The following is a 21638-nucleotide window of genomic DNA, read 5'->3' as shown; positions in this document are numbered from 1 at the left end:
GACCCAATGTCTAACAGAGGCGATGCTTTGCAATGTGCTGGTTTTGCTGGGACCACAGTTGGGCTGACAGAGCACTTTGAGGATCACTTCCAAGGGTCCAGGATTGGGGTGGCACCACTCGGGAGGACAGGACTCAAATGTGTTAGTCAAGGTGCTGGGTTGAAAATGGAGGAAACCTGTTATGTCCCTGAGGCTTCTGATCAGGAGGCCAGTAAACTAGCCATTGGAGTCACTCTGGTGGTCCTGGGTTCAAGATACAGGTCCAATGCTTCTCCCTCAGGCAGGAGGGAAGCAAGAAAGGACAACCGGCAGCAGAGTGGCAGTCCTTGTTGCAACAAAGCAGCACAGCATTCCTTCTTCTGATTCTTCCACAGGTTCAGATGTGTACTGTAGAGTTTGGTCTGGTTCCATTATTTATACTTGGTGCCCACTTTGACGTAGGAGAAGGTTCTGAAGGTTCCCACCCCGTGAGGTGCCAAGCATCCCCTACCTCCCTGCTCTGGCCCTAGCTTGTCTGGGGACACAAAAGACTAGCGGCAAACCCTTTGTCTGTTCAGGCAGGGCATTTGTGATATGCAAGTGTTGTAGGTGACAGCTCTACCCCTCATTAAGTCAGAGTGGCCAATCCCGCCAACACTTATCTTTACTTTGTCTCACTGTCTGGGAGCAATTCACAAGGACCAACTGCCAGCTACGCCTAGGCATGTGACCAAGGGACAGACTGTAGGCACCAAATGGTTAGGACAAGAAAATGCCAACTTTCTAAAAGTTACATTTTCAGAATTGTGACTTAAAATCCAATTTTACTATCAAGGAGGGCTTTAAATCACAATTCTTTAGACACCAAACCTGACCTTTCTGCCTGCTCCCTACTCGAAGTAATCATTTATTAAATGTAATAAGGAAATCCAATGTTATCCTAAGGGAGGGGTAGACCTTGCAGTAGTGGAAAATAAATTTTAAAGGCTTTCACTACCAGGACATGTACAACTTAAAAGCGCACGTCCACCTTTTTTAATGTACTGCACCTTTCCCTCTAACCTGTTAAAGGCCTACCCAAGGGGTGACTTATATGTATTAAAAAGGAAGGTTTGGGCCTGGCAAAAGGTTTATTTTGCCAGGTTGAAATGAAAGTTTAAAACTGCACACATAGGCTGCAAAAGCAGGCCTGTAATGTGTTTTACAGGGCTACTTCAGTGGGTGATATAATCAGTGCAGCAGGCCCACCAGTAGCATCTATTTTACATGCTCTGCGTACAGGGAACCAATTTATTAAGGAGTTACAAGTAAATTAAATGTGCCAATTAGATCTATGTAAATTCTACCATGTTTAGGGGAGAGGTCACAAACACTTTAGCACTGGTAAAGCGCATAGAGTCTTAGAGACAACAAAAATGAGGTCATCAAAAATATATGAGGAAGACATAAAAGGTTTGGGAATGACCCTGCAGAAAGGGCCAAGTCCAACATATTATTTGTATATTACCCAGTACCGTTCACCACTGGAAAGTTATATTTAGGTCTGTGTTTCCATAGAAAGAATGTTTTTTGTTTGCCAATAACTTAGGCACCGTGTGGCGAATCTTCACAAAACTTTCCACCTCATATCTACCTTAAAGCTATCCAGGTGATCCGTTAAGTGGGGGCCGACAATGAGGGGGTGCAAAACATAAAATCCCCATGTATTCTCTATAGGCTTTTTTGAACAGTGCTATCACAAAAAATACTGAAATGAATTACAGCAAATTTGGCAAGAAGCTAGATTTTGATTCAAAAAGCATGCTATTTGTCATTTGGTGCAAATAAGGATCAAATTAGGATCAAAATATTTACATATCTGAATGGTTGGGTTTGAGTGACTCTCGCTAGATTGCGGAACATAAACAAAATTCCAAAATGGCAGCCAGAGACCATAAGAGGAGGGGGTTGGCAGCCTTCTCTCTAAACATCTTTGAGACCCTGGGGACCCCATCCCCTGGGCCTAGATGAATTTGAAAGGGGAAGGGGTGCTTGGCCCCCCTCCCTGAGCCTCTCTGAGAACCCAGTGAGCACATTCCCTGGGGCCGAGTTAAAGTGAAAGGGAGCACAGCCCCCTTCCCCAATCCTGTAATGGCCCTGGGGGTCTATCCCACATGGCCAGCATATACAATTATATGGGTGAGTGGCATGCTCGATCCCTCCAAGAACCTCTAAAGGCCCAAGGGGCCCCAATGCCCTGGGGCAGGTTCCACTACGGTGTCCCAGGGAGGCCACTTCCAGGACACTATTTCACCTGCCTGCAAGAGTATGGGCAGGGTAATTTATCTGCTCCCCTCTAGCAGGAACTTTCAAAATCTCACTGTGGGATGGGAGCAGACTTTTGTTTCCCTGCCCACGCTCCTGCCCCTTGGGAGCAAGCAAAAAAAGCTTTTCCCTCCAGGTGGGATCAAAGCATGTGGAGAGCCAGTGGGAGTGCAGGGGATTCTCCTGCAGCCCCAAGATAATGTGCTGTGGTTACCCTAGGTGTGCACTGGGCACCTAGGTAAGACCCCAGAGGATGGTGTCCCAGGTACCACTATTGGCTCGGGTAGGCGGAACACATGGCCTCTCCCATCAAAGAGCCCAGGGAATTGAGTCCCTGGGGCCCTTTGTGACTCCAAACTGAGGGGGTCACGTACCCCTCAACTTTACAAGTATGTTTTGGCCCCAGGGGATGGGGTCTCCGGAACCACTATTGACCTAGGGAGGGAAACTGCACGCTCCCTCCTGTTAAAAAAAGGAAATGCTTGAAGGGTGCGGTCTCCAGGGCCATAAAGGCTTGGGGAGGGGGATTGGGAGCCCCTTAATTTAAAAAGAAGGCCCCAAAGATCAATCAGTCATTAGATTTGTCAAGCGTGGCTTCTCACCCCATGGGCTTTACAGGCACTGTGCGTTGTTGCTAAGAACTGCTAGCTTCTAGTCAAAGAGCCAGGCTTGAGCTTCCTCCTGAAGTCGAGGAGGGAGTGAATGGTACGCAGGTGGTTTGGGAGGTCGTTCCAGATGTTGGCGGCGAGGAAGGAGAAAGTCTGCCCCAGCTGTGACTGCAGGAAATTCTTGGGACTCGAGCGAGGTTGTAGAATGGAGTTCTCTAGAGGGCCGTTGGAAGGAGAGTCTGTGATTGATGAGATTGGGTCCAATGTTGTGAAGGGCTTTGTGTGTGAGGGTGGTGAGGGTGAAATCTTGAATTTGCACCTCTCATGCATGGGCAGCCAGTGGCGACCTCTGAGGTGGGGGGTGATGCAGGTTCATCTGAGGAGGTTCAGGATGAGTCTCCCATCTGCGTTTTGGATGGTTTAGAGGTGGTAGAGAAGCTGGGTGGGGAGTCTTACGCAAAGGGGCGTTTCCATAGTCTAGTCTGTTGGTGATGGTGGCTTGGGTTACTGTGTTTCTGGTTTCAATGGGGATCCATCTGAAGATCTTCTGTAGCATGCGGAGGTTGTGGAAGCAGGAGGAGACCACTGCATTTATCTGTCATTAGATTTGTCAAGCGTGGCTTCTCACCCCATGGGCTTTACAGGCACTGTGCGTTGTTGCTAAGAACTGCTAGCTTCTAGTCAAAGAGCCAGGCTTGAGCTTCCTCCTGAAGTCGAGGAGGGAGTGAATGGTACGCAGGTGGTTTGGGAGGTCGTTCCAGATGTTGGCGGCGAGGAAGGAGAAAGACTGCCCCAGCTGTGACTGCAGGAAATTCTTGGGACTCGAGCGAGGTTGTAGAATGGAGTTCTCTAGAGGGCCGTTGGAAGGAGAGTCTGTGATTGATGAGATTGGGTCCAATGTTGTGAAGGGCTTTGTGTGTGAGGGTGGTGAGGGTGAAATCTTGAATTTGCACCTCTCATGCATGGGCGGCCAGTGGCGACCTCTGAGGTGGGGGGTGATGCAGGTTCTTCTGAGGAGGTTCAGGATGAGTCTCCCATCTGCGTTTTGGATGGTTTAGAGGTGGTAGAGAGGGAAGCTGGGTGGGGAGTCTTACGCAAAGGGGCGTTTCCATAGTCTAGTCTTTTGGTGATGGTGGCTTGGGTTACTGTGTTTCTGGTTTCAATGGGGATCCATCTGAAGATCTTCTGTAGCATGCGGAGGTTGTGGAAGCAGGAGGAGTCCACTGCATTTATCTGTCATTTGAACGTTTGCTGTTTATGATGATGCCGAGGTTGTGGCCGTGGTCAGTCGGGTCATGGATTGTCTGAGCTCAGGGGGCCACCATGAGTCATCCCAGGGGGAGGAGTTGTTTCCCAAGGTGATCACCTCTGTCTTGTCCATATTCAGTTTCAGGCAGTTTACTCTCATCCATTTGGCGACGTGTGTTATGGCTTTGCTGAAGTTGCCTCTTGGGGTGGTTTGATCTTCAGAGAGGGAGAGTATGAGTTGAGTTTCATTGGTGTATAAGATGATGTTGAGTCCGTGGAAGCGAACAAGCTTAGCCAGCTGCGTCATGTAGGTGTTGAAGAGGGTGGGGCTGAGTGAGGACCCCTGAGTGATGCCACACATGATGCTCTTTGGTTCCGAGGTGAAAGGTGGGAGGCGGACTCTCTGGGTGCATCCTGTGAGAAAGACATGGATACATTTGAGGGTGTTGCTTCGGATCCTGATGTGATGGAATCTGGAGGTGAGGGTGTAATGAGAGACAGTGTTGAACATGGCTCAGCGGTCAAGGAGGTTCAGGGCAGCCTTCTCTTCTGGTCGAGGATGGACCTGATGTTGTCCGCTGCGGTGATTAGGGTGGTCTCGGTGTGGTGGATGGTGAATGGTGCAGAAACTGCATTGGGAGGTGTCCAGTAGGTTGTGTCTTTCCAAGTGTCTGGTGAGCTGTCGGCTTTTTCCAGAATCTTAGCTGGGAAGGGAAGAGGAGATGTGGGGTAGTAATTTTTTAATTTGCTGGGGGTGTTATTTTTGGATGTGGTTCCTGGGCCTCTAAAGGCTCTGGGAGAGGGGCTGCGAACTCCCAATGCCCTTGTAATAAATAATAGATGGGTATCCCGGGTGATCACTACGACACCCAAAATATATTTTAAGAAAAGTGAATAATGAATAAGCAACAAGAGCCTATCATGTATTAGTCACTGCTCTTAGAAAAGAGTGCTCCATATTGCCCTAGGATATTACAATATACAATATTATATGCTTGTGGTGCCCCTAAAAGAGGAAGGGGTACCACAAAGCATTCTTTTAATGTTGTGAGGGGTGCAGGAAGTGAAGCATCCCCACAGCATCATTAAAAAAAAAACAAGAAAACAATAATTCTCCTGGATCATTAAAAACATGACCTCAGGAGAACTTAACATATTTTCAAAAGCACTCCTAGCTAGAGCTCTATGTTCTACAGCTGGAATGCAAGGCCCTCTTGTGGTTGTCTTTATGATTGCATTTTGTGGGGTGAAAACTGTTAAAGGAAAGACTTAGACACATGTTGGAGTCTATGTAAAAAACTGTGGCCCTGATTTATACTTTTTGACGCAAACCTGCATTAGCGCAGGTTTGCATCAAAAAGTTTATCACAGGCTAGCGTCATTCCTGGATGGCAGCCGGATGTCATATTTAAGGAATTATGCTAGCCGGAAGTAAGGCCCGGTTAGCGTCAAAATAAATGACGCTAACTGGGTGGGGGAGGCGTGGGGGAAACAGGAGGTTGTGCGTCCAACAATGGCGCTTGTCAGGTTAGAGTCATAAAAAATTACGCTAACCTGACTAGCATCATTTTTTGATGCACAACCTCCTTGGTCATGACTCCTGTCTTAGTAAAGACTTATGTCCCCTGGGCATGGCCATTGGACACAGTGCCATGTAGGGGGGCCCAAGTTAGGTCCCCGCATGACACTTTTAAAAATAAACCAAAAAACTTACCTGGACTTACCTGGGATGAGTCCCCCCATCCTTAGGTGTCCTCCAAGTGGGGGTGGGGGTGTCTCTGGGTGCAGGGAAGGGCACCTGTGGGCTGTTTCCATGGTCTCTGACCATGGAAAATGGCCCACAGGTCCCCTAACGCCTGTCCATACCCAGGCATTAAATAATGGCGGTAAGCAGGCTTAGCACCATTATTTAAGGCCCTCCTCCTCCCGTGCGTGATTTTTGCATGGGAGGATAAATAAGGCGCTAGGGCCTTAGAGTCATTTTTTGCCCGGGAACGCTGACCTTGCATCTCATTGATGCAAGGTTGTTTTCTGCAAGCAAAAAATTACGTTAACTCCAATATTTTGACGTTAGATGGGTCTAGCGTCAAAATATAAATATGGAGCTAAGTTTGCGCCAGATTTGCGTAAAAAAAAATGACCCAAATCCGTCGCAGAGTATAAATATGCTGCTATATCTTTCTTTTAACATTTTTCAGCCCAAAAAATGAAACAATAAAAACAATGTTAAAAAAAAGGCTCACAGACATGCAGATTTTTCAAATGAAGGCCCCTATTTATACTTTTTTTGAGCAGCATTTGCGTCACTTTTTGACGCAAAAGCAATGCTAACTTACAAAATACAATTATATTTTGTTAGGTTGCACCGCTTTTGCGTCAAACAATGACGCAAGTGTGGTGCAAAAAAAGTATAAATATGGGCCTAAAAGTATATTAAGCATTTTTATAATAATCACTAATCACAGGCAAAGGCTATGGATAGTGAGGGTTGGCTGTCTGCAAACAACCACTTTGCCAAAGCCTGTGTGCAGCTCGGGCTGCTTCTGGGGGTTGGACTCAAGGCCTGGCCACTGGCCAAGCCTTGCAGCCAACGCCATGTCGTGCACAGGCGAAGGTTGTGCGTGAGGTGGGGTTGCTTGCCTGTAAGAGATAGGCTGCAGGGCCTGGCCTTTGGCCATACACAGCAGGGTGTTGCCTTTATGTATAGTAATAAAATATTACTTTACAATAGAAATTCACTGAAAAAAACAAAGATTAAAGTGACATTATAGTTTAGTGAAAATTTCAGTGACTATGTTATGAACACCTCTGACATTCTACAGCTATAGTTGTCTCCCTAATTGAAATTCTACTCTGGGCTTACTGAAGGTTACAAGGACGTTATAGTTAGGTTCATATTTTACATGCAGAAAACCATAGAAATGTAGCTGGTAGAGTTATTTCAGGTAACTATAAATTGTGCCCTAAGGTAACCATAACTCGTGCTTTCGCCATGCACAGTTTTCTTATCAATAATTTTCCTGCGAATGTTACACTGATCTTATCAATGATGTCAAGATGTCATGAGTGATGTACTATCTGGGATAATAAGCAGTGCATGCCATGAAGTGCCTAATTACTCAAAATAACTCTAACTACAACAGCTGAATTTCTATGGTTTTATACGTGTAAAATTTGAACCTAACTATAACATCTCTATGAATTGTGTTGTGCTAGTCAATTTCTATGTTTAAAAAAAATTCTATTTCCTAACTATAATGTTCCTGTAACCTTTGGATTTTTCAGTGAATTTATAGGTGTTTTTTTAACATTAAGTAAGATGCCCATCGCAATGCACGGTGGGGGAGTTGGATGTGGTGTTACAGCCAGAGCTGATGACTTTGCAAATGGGGAAGCAGGTTCGAGTTTCGGCATCAGCTCAACATCCTGTGATTCTGGGCAAATCACTTACTCTCCCCATGCCTAAAATCAGAATAAATGTGTCTTTGTGTTATGTAACTGATGCTCATGTAAAGCACTTTAATACTGTTGAGTCAAGTCTGCGCTATATAAAACTGGAAAAAAACAAAAAAATTAAGGCCCTCTCTATGAGTTTGGTGGGCGGTAGAGGCTGCCGGCCAAAGTCGTACCACCACCTGACCACCAGGGCGCCCAGAACACCGCCGGCCATATATTTATATATATATATATATATATATATATATTATATATATACATTATATATATATATATATAAAAAACCTAGTGGTAGTCACAACTAGGTAGCTATAGTTAGGACCATGTTTCCATAGTAAAAGTGTTTTTTGACTTGCCTATATCTTTGGTACCGTTTGACAATTTTTCAATTGTGTATCTCTGGCCATGAAGTATTCGCAGACAAAGATGAGTTCATGCAGGGAAAAACCTGAAAGTGTTGGCAGACACCTTGGGACTCGGCTTCATCTGAGTCCCAGTAAAAAAGTTTTTAAAAAAAGAAATGGGGCCAGGGTATGGGCACCCTGACACCTTAGCTCTGGTGGGGGGGAGGTCCAGAAGGACCCCCAGACCAAAAAATCAATTGCTTTTTTTTGCTGCAAAATTGTGATATTCGTGAATTTGCGGCAAAAAATAATAAAAAAAAAATTGTTTTTGATAGGCCCCCAGGTGGGCCAGGTACCGGGGAATTAAAAGTTTTGTAAGGGGCCCATCACAATCCCCCAACAGCCCCAGGGACCACCACCTCCCTGGGGCAACTATTTCTGATATATGCAGGGGGGCCTGTAGCGCCCCAGGGACTACAACTTCCCTTGGGCAAATTGTGCATGGGGGAGGCCCGTCTACCTCCCCCACAGCCCCAGGGACTGCCACCTCCCCAGTGCTTTCATTGTAATAAATGTGGGGTCCTTGCAGCACCCCCACAGCCCCAGGGATCTCTACCTCCCCAGGGGCAATGTCTAAATCTGGTGCATGGGGAGCCACGTGGCCCCCCGCAGCCCCAGGGATCACCACTTCCCAGGGCAATGTGTAAATCTGATGCAGAGGGCATTGCAGCCCCCCTGCAGCCCAGGGGATCACCACCTCGCCCAAGGAAACTATAACTCGCACCTCCGCCATGCAGAGCTAATTATACCAAATATTATATCATTGGTGACATCTTGTATGCCATCTTTCATATTCTCACTGCAACATTTGCACTAAAATTATTGATGAGACAACTGTGCATGGCGAGGGCATGAGTTATAGTTACCTTAGGGCATGAGTTATAGTTACTTAAAAGAACTTTAACTATAACTGCTGAATTTGAATTTTTTGGTTTTGTACAAGTAAATTCAGATCCTAACTATACCATTCCTGTACCTTTCATTTTTTCAATGAATATATGGGTCCTATGTCCCCCAACTGATTTGAATTTATTTTTCGACTAATGCAATTTAAGCTAAGAATGGTTGATCAATAAATCCTAAATTAACTGTCAAAGGCCATAAATAAAACAAATCACAAAGAATATTTAGTGGAACAAAACCTGACCAGGTGACTAAGGAAAGAAGATATATGGTTGAAAACATTAATGTAGGGGAGAAACGGCAACTACCCAACCTACAGAAGTATGTTACTCAATATCCTAATTCTTATTTCTTTTTCATATGTGGTTCATACTTTTAAGATGGCTAATTACAGCTGCAGCTGTAATGAAGTCTCAGACACTAATGTGTACACTGACTTTCTATGATTGGTTGGTTTGCACCACGCTTTTGCTAGTATTTTCTTTTACACAAATCCGGCGCCAACTTAACTCCATATTTATATTTTGATGCTAGACATGTCTAGCACCAAAATATTGGATTTAAAGTAATTTTTTGCCTGCGGAAAACTACCTTTCGTCAATGAGATGCAAGGTAGGTGTTCCCAGGCAAAAAATGACTCAACGGCCCTAGCACCTTTTTTATCCTCCAGTGCAAAAATCACGCACGGGAGGAGGAGGGCCTTAAATAATGGCGCTAAGCCTGCTTAGCGCCATTATTTAACACCTAGGATAGGGCTGGCGTTGGGAGCCCACAGGTGCCCTTCCCTGCCCCCAGGGACGCCCCCACCCACCCGCACCCACACCTGGAGGGCACCTATGGTTGGGGGACCCATCCCAGCTAAGTATATATATATATTTTTTCAAAGTGCCATAGAGGGGCCTAACTTGGGCCCCCCCTACATGGCACTGTGCGCAATGGCCATGCCCAGGGGACTTAAGTCCCCTGGGCATGACCATTGGGCTGGGGGGCATGACTGTCTTTACTTAGACAGGAGTCATGTCCATGGGGGTTGTGCATGGAAATAACGACTCTAATCAGGTTAGAGTCATTTTTTTACTCTAACCTGACTAGTACCATTCTTTCACGCACAACCTCCAGTTTCCCCTACGCCTCCCCCACCCAGTTAGCATCAATAATTTTGATGCTAACTGGGCCTTACCGCCGGCTAGTGTCATAGCTTAAATATGATGCCCAGCTGGCGTCTAGGAATGGCCCTAGCCAGCGCTATACTTTTTGATGCAAACCTGCGCTAAAGCAGTTTTGCGTCAAAAAGTATAAATCAGAGCCCAGTTTTGATTATGAAACAGCTTGGATATTAAAATCTAGGTTAGAAGGCTAAGGGCCAGATGTAGCAAAGGGTTTTACCCATCCTGTGTCTATGGGAAAATGTGTTCGTACATATGGCCCTAAATGTACTATAATGGGCTGTGGCCACATTAAGTGGTATATTTATACTTGTTTTGCACCAAATTTGCGTCATTTTTATTTACGCAAATTCAGTGCAAAACTAACTCCATATTTATACTTTGGCGCTAGACCCGTCTAGCGCCACATTTATGGGGTTAAAGTTATTTTTTGGACATGGAAACCTACTTTGTGTCAGTGAGGTGCAAAGTAGGCATTCCTGTGCAACAAATGACTCTATGGCTTTAGCGCCATATTTATCCCCCCATGCTAAAATCACGCATGGGAGGGAGGAGGGGTCAGAAAATGGTGCAAAGCTTGCTTTGCAACATTTTTTAACGCGTGGGTCAGGGCAGACATTAGGGGACCTGTGGGCCTATTTCCATGGTGGAACACCATGGAATAAGCCCAGAGGTGCTCTCCCCAGGCCCCAGGGACACCCTCACCCACACCAGAGGGACAGCGGAGGATGGGGGACCCCATCCCAGGTAAGTACAGGTAAGTCTTTTTTTTTTAAAGTGGCATGGGGGCCCTGAAATGCCCCCCTACATGGCACTGGGTGCAATGGCCATGCCCAGGAGACCCTGGTCCCCTGTGCTGGCCATTGGGGTGGTGGGCATGACTCCTGTTTTTTCCAAGACAGGAGTCATGTGGTATGGATGGTTTTGCGTCAGAAAATGACTCTAGGCAGGTTAGAGTCATTTTTTTTTTTACTCTAACCAGCCTAATGTAATTTTTGGGTGCAAAACCGCCTTCTTCCATACTGCCAGCCCCATCCGACTAAAATCTTTTTTTTTTTACGCTAGCCTACCCTTTGCACCGGCTTGCACCATTCCATAAATACGATGCCCAGCTGGTGCACCGAAATGGTACGAGCCGGTGCTAAACATTTTGTTGCAAAACTGCGTCCGTGCAGTTTTTCACCAAAAAGTATAAATCAGGGCCTTGGTTCCAGCATCTGAGAAAATTTCAGGCGCTCTCACTTGATAATGTAATCGCCCATTTTTCGAACAGATTTTGGGCATTTTGGCCCTGCTCTTACTGGTTGGCTTCCACCACAATTCTGATAATATTTTAAGTGGATTTCATTATGAAGCAGTATAATGACACTCATTTGTAGATTTGTCGATGAAACGTGTCACTTGATATTGTCCATAATTTTTGTAGTGAAAATATAGAAATGTGAAATAGAAGACTACATATATAAGAATGCAGTGAGTTATTATTAATTGCCAAGGTCTGTGAAGGTTTTAGTGCTGTCATGTGAGATTGCAACTTTTCAAATCAAATTACAGTCCACAGTTGGAACGAAAGGAAAACAGTTTAATTTCCTTATCATATCTGATGGCTACTTGTATGTAGCGCTTAATCTGTGCCAGTGGTACAGGTAGTGGACACTGTCACTGATGTTGAGGGACTAGAGAGTATTTTCATCATCTGACCTTCACCCAGACCAACAGTGAGAAAGGCTGAAAAGGCCGAAAGCATGGATGAGAAGTAAGGATAGGAAAACAGTGACAAAGGGAGATAAGCAGTGATGAAAAGTACCTGCAAGAGTGAGATAAGTACGCAGAGAGTGTATGATGGTGGAAGAAAGAGGCATGAGGGAGAATCCAGAATTGGCAGCCTTGGTAGAAGATGGCTGGCATTTGGCTGCTCTGGCGTCATCTTTTAAGAACAACTTTGATCGCCTGCACTTAGAATTTTTCATTTAAAACTGTGCCTGTATGCTGGCTCATGGCTATGATTGGTAGATGTTGTGAGGTTGGACTGTTTTGTCAGATATGACAGAGTCCATGGTTAGTGCAGAAAACCACACACACTATACCCTTATCAAATAAGTTAAATCTCTATAACCATCATTCTTAAAGGAAATTCTTGATCAAAACAATCTACTAAACTACTCAAGTTGTTTTCACATTGTGGTCAAATAAATGATCTTATTCAAGCATCCGTCACATTTTAACTACATATGCTAATGTAACAATTACCAGTAAGTGCCTTACTCCAAATGCTGCTTTTGCCCAGATCAATTACATCATGAAACAGATGCTGAGTCTCACAGACAGCCACTCCAAACTAATTCAGCTATTCAAATCCCTCCTATGTTCCTATCATCCTGTTTTCATTGACTGAAGCCCCCTTCTTCTTCATTAGCCTGGTCTAAACATGGTGGATGGAAATGATTAATACATCTGGACAAAAGCAGTCTTCTGAGTAACGCAATTGCCAGTAAGTAATTGATGCAATATCTCTTCATGCACTTGTGGCCTCATTACTTACATTAATAGTAAGACCAGGACAACTGAGAATCACTAGTGCAGGAAAGAAACAAGAACCTTTATTTACAACTGATTCGTCCTCTATTTCATCATAGATTACAAACCCTTCAATTCAAACCAAAGCTCTCCCTAATGTCTATTTCTTGCAAAACTGTAATACTCATTAAATGACACCTACGTTGCAGCTCTTAAAATTTCTGGCTGGGATGCACCCTGAACCTCAGCTAATGATGCTGCTGTTTCCCTTGTTGACCTCCAACTACTTCAGAAGGAGGGGGAATGCCTGGTGTACGTATGCTAAGGTAATTACTGTCTACTTTGAGTCTACATAGAATGTTTTTGGACCTTTCTGAGAGAAGCAATATTCATCAATAGACTGTGAGCCCCTTCAGCTCTGTCTCAGATTCTTTGTAAACAAATCAAAACTGCTTGTCTAACATCTAAACAATGTAACAATTCCTCATTTGAGGTTTGGGGATTTGGGATGAATCATGGAAGGACTTTTTCCTGCTCCAGATGGAATGGAGAATTTATTTTGGGAATGAAAGAGGAACCCAACCCAAGTACAATCCTGTCATCAAAGACTCATGCAGGAAAGGGAACCTGAAAGATAACGATCCCAGTTCTCCTAACCTTCTCGCCGATGTTGTGAAAAAAGGACCTACAGTTTAGGAATCTGAGGCCTACAGACTCCAGAGGTGCAAGGAGAGAGACCTGTAGTGCTTGGAGTAATAGTAATAAATCCCATGCAAGAATGCATGAAATCTGGACTTCTTTAAGGGACGAAAATTCTCAAATCCCCTAAATAGCCTCTTAACATATTCTAGTTCTTCCTCCAAAACTTCTCAAACTCCTCTAAAGGCCTTTATGGTAGCTTACTGTGTTTCAAGGGAGGAAATGAGCTCTCCCACAGAAACTTCAGTATATGCATGAGTCGAGTGGCATGAGGAATCAAATGCTTTACAGGGCACCACTTCGTAAAGCTAAGCCAATATCTCCTATATGACAGAAGAACAGTGAGGTCTGCACTATGCTTTCAAACACCTTCCTAGGCAGCTTCCCTGCCCTCTTAACCTCCAAACTGTTATTCTCAGTTTCCTCAGCAAAGGCAACTGCAACAAGGGGTAGGAGAGGGGAAATGGGTGGAATAGCAGGAATCACTCCTTGTCCACCTTCAGCATCACTACTAGAGAGAACCAGGTGGAATGTGGCCAAGTTGGAGCTAACTGAACTACTTCTGCCTTCTCACATCTCAATCTAAGAATCTCAGGAGAAGATGGAACTGGGGAAAGACATACAAAAATCTCACCGGCAATTAACATGTTAGAGTGTCCAGGTTCCAAACACTCTTCTCCTCTGTCCAGGAACAAAACATTGTAACTTTGGTATTTTCCAGAGTGGCAACCGAATCCAACACTGCCACATCCTATCTCTGGCATGATTATTGAAATGTCTGATGACTGAGTCAAAAGTAGCTGAAAGTCTCCCGACTTAACCTGTCCACCCCTAATGTAAACAGCTAATATTGACTACACATTTTTCTGACCTCAAGAGAAGATCTGATTCACAATCCGAGCCATCATAGGAGCCCTTGTGACTCCCTGTTTGATGAAAGAGAATTTGTCTGTGACAAGGTCTGTCCTGATAACTAACCTCTTCAGCTGAAGATGATGGGGAAAGGCACGCAGGGCTTGGTGGACTACCACCATTTCCTTCCCATTTAATGATCTCTTTTGGTGTCTCATAGATTATTGGCTTTGACCCTGGTCCAAGTTGCTCCAAGCACCCCAACCAGTTGTGCTGACATATGTAGTTATAATCACTGGATTCTCTATCCTCAAAAGAGCTCATTTCAAGATGTTTGCCCTCTCCATCCACCATGTTAATTATTTTCTCATTGAAGTAGTCATGGGCATTCTCAGTGAAAGATCCTGACATGCTGGTGACAAAAACTGTAGAATGTGCCTTACTACTCTGTTCAAGTGCCATCTTGCCCAAGGAGTTGGAAAAATAGCTGCTGCCAAGTCTCCCTGGACTTGCAACCAAGAAGCCACTGATGGGTTGTTTTGGCTTGTGAGATTCTGAACACATGTCTGTAGCTTTAAGACTCTTTTCTGGAACTGTGACTAGATTAAAATCTGTCCTGATTCCTGCCCTGATAAACACATCTTGAGCTGGGTCTTAGTGAGACTTGAAAATATTTACAATGAACCTGTGAAACCTTAACAGCTCTCAAGTCTTTAGAGTGCATTTTTCTATTGTCTGATAAGATGGAGACAGAATCAGACAGCTATCCACGTATGGCATGAAGGAAATTCCCTTTCACTAACAGTGCTAACTCCTTTGTGAAAATTCAAGAAGACAAATTGAGCCTGAAAGGCAACACTCTGAACTGGTGATGAAACTGACCCACTGCAAATCTGAGATAGTCCTGATGTCTCGGGAGAACTGGAATATGCAAATAAGCATCCTGCAGATCGATGGTTGCAAGGAAGTCCTATCTGAATAAACTATTGCGGTGTCAGCATCTTGAAATGGGTTGTTCTGATCCAGAAGTTCACATTTCTGAGATCTAACACTGGCATGTATTCTCCTGAGACATTTTTCCTAGGAACAGAACGGTGTAGGTCCCCTATCCTCTCTCTGAAAATGGTACAGGAATGAATGCCTTCTTGACTAACAAGGAGGACTGACTTCCTCACTATAAATAATATTTCTTGATTGTGTCTGCTGGAATCCATGTTTAAATGACACCAAGACAATGGAGGAAATTTTATGATGTATATGTGGTAAAATGTTTCTGAAGTGCTTAAGAACCATCGGTCTTGTATGTTGATCCTCCATAGCTCATAACATTTAAAATAACCAGCCTCTTCCAGTTCCTTGATTTCATGAGGGCAGTACTTGTTAGGACCACTTTTTCAAAGCATTTGACAGAGAAGCATCCTTTTGATTTTTAATGGATTTCTTAGGTTGAAATCTTCTCTTTCGATACTGGTGTGATTTAGACTCTTTTCTCAACCCTCCCTCTAATCCTGATTACAGGACCATGAAAATTTGGAAATTGAAATTTTTGTAGGGGCGATAATGCTTACTGTCCCTATGAAATCTAGTAATCATTTTGTCCAGCTGATTACCAAGGAGCTTTTTGTCCTCAATTGGCAAGTTGAGGAAAGATGATTTTTCAGTGAATCCGGCTTTCCATTTCCTCATCCATAAGCTATGTTGAGCAATAACAGATGCTCCAGACACCACAAAAGTTGGCCAATGAAATATCCTCTAAATATTTCACTTGCTGCTCCATCAGAAGAAAAATATCAGTACTGTCAGCCTCTTCTTGTACAGCCTCAAACAGAATATCAAAGTCTCTCACAAGTGATTGAGAGGTGTATGCTGCATAAACAATGGCTTTATGAACCAGACTACATATTACATAGGTTTTCTTTAACTTACTGACAACCTTTCTGCAGGCCACCTCAGGTGGGGTACAGCCATCAGGATTAATGGTAGATCTGTTTATTAGCAGTGCCGAAATAGAATCCACTTTTACCCTAGCAGGGATTATATTGTCACTGTCTTTCAAACCATAGGACTTTTTTAGAAATCCTGTTACTAAGGACTGATCAGTATCCTTCTGTCTGATTATCAGATCTCTTATATTATGCAATAGTGGGGCCAACATTGCAGACTTATTATACCATGGAAACATGCATTCTTTCTTTTCTGGTGGAAGAACTGTCTCAAAACCCAAATTTTCATAGATATGTTCCAAAATGTGATCCAATTCCTCTGGGGTAATATATTTGCCATAGGCCGATGCACTCAGACCTTCACCCACTGAATCAGAAAGGAAGTAAAGCCTGCTTTCAGGATGCCTCCCTTTGTCTCTGGTTTTAGCCCAGGCCTTTGTAACGCCTCATCTATCTTATACTGAACTTGAGAGACAATTAGCAACTCCTGAGTCCCAGGTGATTTAGAAAGTCTCTCATGTTTGGCTGATGCCTTCTCCTGCTCCTCAAAAGAAAGGGAAGGAGATCTCACATGCTTTCTTGTCTGCGCTTTCTTTCCTATCATTCTGCCACAAAAGTGAACAAAACACATAACATTTCATTAAATATAACAGATTCACCAATCAGATCACTGACTATCAAAGTAGTATACACTAGTAGATTTCAAATGTGGGCTTCTTCCCATCATGCCCTATGAACTGCTCACTGCAGCTTTGCCTCCTTCTCTGGAAACCTTCTCTGAGTGCTGAGAGAATGCCGATACCCGATAGCAATCCTAGGAGCATGTGCTGGCCCTCTGTCTCTAACAGAGTCAACATTTCTCAAGCGTTCACATCAAGAATTTTCAATTCTATTAAGGACAAAGAGACAAGGATCATGCTTCTTAAACTTTCCTGCTATTTTAAAAGCAGCCAATGAAAACCTTAAAACAGTAAATACACAACCAGAACCAAATGAACGTCGTAACAACTTGAGGGCGAAGACACCAAAGATTAGAACTGGAAAGTCCAGGACTCAGCCTGGAACTTGCTCAGCTTTGGTTCTGCTCTGAATGTGCCATACAAAACAAAAAGGGGTAACCACCACAGGATACCACAAATTATTTCTGTAGGGAGGGAACAAAGGCAAACCTAAATAAAGCAATAACGTACATTGCAACAATAACATAAGGGTGGGATAATCCTTGCCCCCTTGTGCCTAATAGAATTGAACATTCTTGATGTGAATGCTTTAAAATTCTTGATGTGAATGCTTGAAAAGCACAATCAGGACCAGAGGCTCAGATTGTGCTTGTCGAAAGCTGATCAACCACCACAGAAACAACATTCACAATAGGTTTACAATAGAATTGTTTAAAAGTAGAGTTTGAGGACCAATATTGGCCCTCATAATGATCATAATGTTCTTTAGATGGGACCCCAAAAGATTTCAACTCTAGAGCCTCCCTGGCAGAGGGACACCAAATCACTCACATCCATACCTGCTTCAGCCAGCAGCCATTTGACCCAACGTGCCAATGTGGCTGAAGTCACAGGACCAACGGTCTTCTGAAGTGCAATCATCAACTGCCCAGGAGAATCATGTTTAATAGGATGGATCACCAATTCATAAGTTTGAAGGCATTGAACAACAAACAGTTGAGAAGTGTTCAGAAAATTGGGATATGAAATGCATTTGGAGAACATTGTTGTATGTTTGGTAACTTTTAAAGAAACTCCGTCTGGAGTAAAAACTCTACCTGCAACATCAAGAGTTTTCCCATCCACAATCCTGTGGCAAGAAATAAGGCATATTAGATGAGTCAGCTTGGCAGACAATTGCTTCTGAAAACAAATGAGAATTCTCTGGCTAATTCTGCAAAAATCTATGGACTATGTCTACATCCCAAAGATGAGAACAGTGAAGGACAGGAGGATTTGAGATGCAAATACCCCTTCATATCCTTACAGATCAACAGGTGCTCTCGAATGGGAAATAAGAGGAATTTGCTGAGAGGGGGTCTCAACGAACTCTATCTGATACCCCTGCACTGAGAATATAGGTGGCCTGAGTAAGCTGAGCCCAGTTGCAAAGAAAAAACCTATTCGACCCCTAAAGGAAACCTCTGAAGGGAAAATCAGTCATTCCTGTGATTGACAGCTGTGAGCCGCTAAAGGCACTGTTGCAAGTGCCCTGCCGTGTCTGGCTCTGTGGAAGTGAGAATGTGTGAGGTAGAAGGAATATTTTCTGCCAGAGTTCTTCCTGGAGGAATTACACCGGTCATCGCAGGCTTGCTGCAAACCTTGCAGGAAGGCATGACCTGTCGAGCGGCCTTGGTAACGCCCAACCTTGACAAAAAAGGCCCGAGTGACTTTCTTCATGGAGGATTGGGCCCTATCAAGAGGAGTGAAAGTATTAACAAATTTACCCAGATCCTTAATAAAGTGGCCACCAAACAGAAGTACATTAGCTAAGGGATGGCCTCCGTGCCAAGGCCAACTGTGAAAGTTTTGTATCCGTACTCATTAGAATTGCGTCCTACTTTCTCAGGAGATGACGCAGTATGCACTTCCAACTTTACAAATGGTGGTTTGGCCCTAACCAGTCAGGACCGCGAGGTCAATAGGGAATCCAGACTCTATAGAATCGGCTGCCAGTTCCAAGATTTTTGCCAGAGACCAAATGACATCTAATAAATTGTCTTGGCATGACCGCTAGGCCCTGTTGATGCCCTTCTTGGTATCTTATCCTAATTTTTTTTTAAACGTGTTCATATTTGTATCCACCTCTGGGGTATCTGACACCTTTTCTTACAACGTAGGTCATGGGCATTCAATGCAGATTCTCGCCCACACTACTTTGTCAAATTCTTTGCAGATGTGAGCATGATCTGGGATAGATCTGGGGTGGACAATTTTGTGAGGTTCATAATCAAGGAGGGCTACCTGAAAAGGGTCCTGGGGAGGATTGGTGGTCAGGACAACTCATCATAGCTTGGGAGGTACAGGACTGATGTCAGGGTGAGGAGAGAGCAATGGGTCAGAGGGAGGAGAGTCACTGTCCTGTTCATTAGAGTTAGGATCAGAGTTGGACTGGGGACTAGACCCTGTGGGGGGTGCTGTATAGGTTGTCCATCATGAATGAATAAGTGATTCTGCAAAAGATTTCAGAAAGGGGGGATTTTTCTCCATGGGGCAGGGGATCGTTAGAGGGACTGGGAATAGGGGTGAGAAGATAAGCAGGGATTGGAGAGGGAGGGATGGCAATAAGGTATAATTGCCGGGTAAAGGGCTGAAGGGCTAGTGCAGGGGCTTTGTTAACTGGATGTTGGAAGGAGGAATCAAGGGCCTCTGCTAGTTCTCCCTGATAGAACTCCTCTGCAGCATAATTACCATAGTGGTGTTGGACAGTGGCAGGTAGATCCATAGCTGAGCAATAGTCAAGAAAGAACACCCCAGGACTGTAAGAGGTAGAGGAGGGGGTGTACCAGGTACAATCAGGGAGGAGCTCCCAAAGCCACAGTACTGTAGAGATCACCACCTCGTCTCCACAAGGGTGTGGGATTTCAAAACATTATGCCCGCAGAGCTTGTGAACTAAGACCTGTTAATATGCCACGATGCAGGGCATGTGTAAATAGCAACAAGCATTTGCAATGCAATAGGTCTTGCATTTGCTTGTGTTAGAGCTATTGGCATTGAAAAATCATAACTGGACTATTCTTGCCACATAAATTGGTCAACCTTGCCTTCTAATTTCATCTTTTCTTGCCACATAATTCCAGCACATCCATTTACCTTGTTCCTCTATCTGCAGCAAAAATGAAAATGTTGCCATTTAGCATCCTAATTTAAATCTGCCATGCTAATTCCAATAGAATGCCATCAGAGTTGCTGGCGGGCTATCACAATTCCCCCCAAAAATACAAGACAGTCACAGAGGAGTTATAAACTAGAAGGGTCATCCAAACATATCAAGAGTGTTTAAACAGTCATAGTGTAATAAGGATGTTATGTTGGCCTGAATCATGGTCATAATTGTAATAAGGAGAGATTATTAAAACATATATAATTATCATATACACTTTTATCAGAAATAAACTTTTGGCATTAGACTGTAATGCTCAAAACAGCCCCTAGAGAGCACCATAACAAAAATATCATTTGTAAGAAACATGGTTATATAACCATATTGTTATCCCCTAGAGGACACAACCCCATGAAGAAAACAGGAGAAAGTAATGCAGTGTAACCCTATACTTAGCCTCTAGAGGACATTGTTATGGCTAGCAGGACTACTGAATGATATTACAAACAAGGCCTTTCAACCCAAACTTTTCCCAGCTTTAAAGCAAAAGTTCTAACCATGATAAAAGTTAAAAGACACTTAATGGTACAGGGAGGGTTAATAGTTTGTGGTCCCCATTAACCTAGTGTGGGGACCCAGGGATAATGTGGACAGAAAGTGTGTTTTAAAGGTGGTCCCATTGTCCTAGGACCACTACCGGCTGAGTTATGAGCAAAAATGTTTTGTAAATGCAATGCCCTGTAAAGCATTGTGGGGTGAGTTTTTGTACTACAACATTATAGTATGTTGACTGCAATGCTCAGGCCAGCCCCTAGAGACCCTACAGTCAGCCCTTAGAAAACATAACCACATGAAAAAAGAATGAAAGAAAATAACACAGTGTAATCATATATGTACCCGTAAAAAGCATAGTGTGTTATTTATTTTCAAAGATAGCAGACCTATTACAATGATATTATAAACAAGGTCCATAAAACATAACTGCTACCACTTGTAAAACAAAAGTTCCTGCCATAACAGAGCTTTAAATGAGAATAAATGGTTGTAGGGGTTATTATTTTGAAGTACCCACTAACACAGTGTGGGGACCCAGAGATGATGTAGACAGAAAGAGTGCATTGTGGTTAATGTTTTGAAGGTAGTTCCATTGTCCTAGGACCACCACAGGCTGAGTTATGAGCTCAAATTATTTGTAAAAGTAATGCCCTGCAAAGCATAATAGGACAGGTTTCCGAGCCATGAATATCTTAGTATGTTCATTTGACTGTAATACCTAGAACAGCCCTTAGAGAACGCCACAATCAAAAAAGGATTTGTAAGAAACATGGTCATGTAACTATATAGCTAGCCCCTAGAGAACACAGGCATTGAAAAAGAAAATGGCAAAAAGTAATGCAGTGTTACAATATATTCAGCCCCTAAAGGACGTAGTGCATTACACTTTTTCAGGAATAGCAGACCCATAGCCATGATATTATAAACAAAGCTCTTAAACACAAGCTATTTCCAGCTATAAAACAAAAGCTTCAGCCACAAAAACACTTAAAAAGACACTGAATGGTGGGAAAGGTTATTATTTTGGGGTCCCCACTAACCTAGTATGGGGACCAAGAGATGACCTCTACAGAAATAATGAGTCATGCTGAACGAGTTATGAGCAAAAATGTTTTGTAAAAGTAATGCCTTGCAAAGCATTATGGGGTGTGTTTCCTGAGTGCAGTGAATATTGTAGTAT

This window comes from Pleurodeles waltl, chromosome 1_2 (assembly GCF_031143425.1).
Source record: "Pleurodeles waltl isolate 20211129_DDA chromosome 1_2, aPleWal1.hap1.20221129, whole genome shotgun sequence".
NCBI lineage: Eukaryota > Metazoa > Chordata > Amphibia > Caudata > Salamandridae > Pleurodeles > Pleurodeles waltl.
Note: the sequence above shows the minus strand (reverse complement) of the source record.